Below are 2,488 nucleotides of genomic sequence, written 5' to 3'. Positions count from 1 at the left end.
TTGATAGCAGTACTATTTACAGTAGCCAAGAACTGAAAATGACCCAAATGCCAACTTCTAGAACAAATGAATTGTGGAATATGCATAGATGGAATACCATATAGCAATGAAAACGAATGATCTGGACCTAACAAAAACAACATTGATGTACAGTATAAACATAATACTGAACAAAAGAAATATTCTGAATATACACAATATGATTCCAGTTTTATAAAAACAGTCACAACTACATTGGTTTAGGCATATACACACACACAAAAGTGGCAGAGCTATTTAGAAAAAAAGAACCAAGGAAGTGGTAAAAGTCAGGATAATAGGAGGGAGGGGAGAAGGTGGGGAAGGATTACCAGGGGCAAAGAAAACTTTTGGAATGATGGGTATGTCTATTAGATTGTGCGGATTATTTCACAGGTATATATCAGAACTTACCAAATTGTATGTATACTTTGAATATGTACAGTTTATTATATGTCAAGGATACAGCAATACAATTTTTAAACATTTTACATTTTAAATATTGTTAAACAATAACTGCACTACTCTTATTTATATTTTTAATAAAAATTGGATAAAAGTGGATCTGATAGGGAAAGCCTAAAGCTATTTCTATTAGTGGCACTGTCCTTCTCAGTGGCCCTTGAGGCACCTTCAATAAAGCCCTAGCCTCTGAACAAGAGTTTGAAAACTTCTGTTTTTTTTTTTTTTTTTTTTTTGTTGAGACGGAGTCTCGCTCTGTCGCCCAGGCTGGAGTGCAGTGGCCGGATCTCAGCTCACTGCAAGCTCCGCCTCCTGGGTTTATGCCATTCTCCTGCCTCAGCCTCCGGAGTAGCTGGGACTACAGGCGCCCGCCACCTCGCCCGGCTATTTTTTTTTTTGGATTTTTAGTAGAGACGGGGTTTCACCATGTTAGCCAGGATGGTCTCGATCTCCTGACCTCGTGATCCGCCCGTCTCGGCCTCCCAAAGTGCTGGGATTACAGGGAAAACTTCTGTTTTAAACTAAGTCTTAACCACAGGCTCTTAAGCCAGCTGACAAAATTTAATTTTTAAATTACATTTCTTTCCAAATTGTCTCACAGCAATTTCCTGTAATAATTTTTTTGGAGATACATGCAAACTTTGATACTGCCAATAGTTTTTAATTTTCAATTTTTGTGGGTACATAGGTATATATATTTATGGAGTACATGAGATATTTTTATACAGGCATGCAATGTGTAACAATCACATCATGGAAAATGGAGGTAGTCATCTCCTCAAGTATTTATCCTTTGTTTTACACACAATCGAATTATACTCTTAGTTATATTAAAATGTACAACTGGGGGCCGGGCGCGGTGGCTCAAGCCTGTAATCCCAGCACTTTGGGAGGCCGAGACGGGCGGATTGCGAGGTCAGGAGATCGAGACCATCCTGGCTAACATGGTGAAACCCTGTCTCTACTAAAAAATACAAAAAACTAGCCGGGCGAGGTGGCGGGCGCCTGTAGTCCCAGCTACTCGGGAGGCTGAGGCAGGAGAATGGGGTAAACCCGGGAGGCGGAGCTTGCAGTGAGCTGAGATCCGGCCACTGCACTCCAGCCTGGGTGACAGAGCGAGGCTCCATCTCAAAAAAAAAAAATGTACAACTCAATTATTTTGACTATAGTCACCCTGTTGGGCTATCAAACAGTAGGTCTTATTCATTCTATTTTTTTTAATACCCATCAACCATCCCCACCTCCCCTCCACCCTCACCCTCACTACCCTTTCCAGCCTCTGGTAACCATCCATGAATTTAATCGTTTTGATTTTGGATCCCACAAATAAATGAGAACATGTGATGTTGTCTTTCTGTGCCTGGCCTGTTTCACTTAACATAATGATCTTCAAGTTCCATCCTTGTTTTTGCAAATGACAAGATCTCATTCTCTTTAAGGCTGAATAGTATTCCATTGTGTATGAGTACCACATTTTCTTTTTCTTTTTTTTTTTTTTTGAGATGGAGTCTTGCTCTGTCGCCCAGGCTGGAGTGCAGTGGCCGGATCTCAGCTCACTGCAAGCTCTGCCTCCCGGGTTTATGCCATTCTCCTGCCTCAGCCTCCCGAGTAGCTGGGACTACAGGCGCCCGCCACCTTGTCCGGCTAGTTTTTTATATTTTTTAGTAGAGACGGGGTTTGACCGTGTTAACCAGGATGGTCTCGATCTCCTGACCTCGTGATCCGCCCGTCTCGGCCTCCCAAAGTGCTGGGATTACAGGCTTGAGCCACCGCGCCCAGCCCACATTTTCTTTATCCACTCATCTGTTGATGGATACTTAAGTTGCTTCCAAATCTTAGCTATTGTGAACAAACATGGGAGTGTGGGTATCTCTTTGATATACTGATTTCCTTTCTTTTGGGTAGATACGTAGCAGTGGGATTGCTGGATTTTACAGCAGCTCTATTTTCAGTTTCTGGAGGAACCTCTAAACTGTTCTCCATAGTGGTTGTACTAATTTAAATTTCC

This window comes from Trachypithecus francoisi, unplaced genomic scaffold, assembly GCF_009764315.1.
Source record: "Trachypithecus francoisi isolate TF-2019V2 unplaced genomic scaffold, Tfra_2.0 Lachesis_group0, whole genome shotgun sequence".
In the NCBI taxonomy this organism is placed as follows: Eukaryota; Metazoa; Chordata; class Mammalia; order Primates; family Cercopithecidae; genus Trachypithecus; species Trachypithecus francoisi.
Note: the sequence above shows the minus strand (reverse complement) of the source record.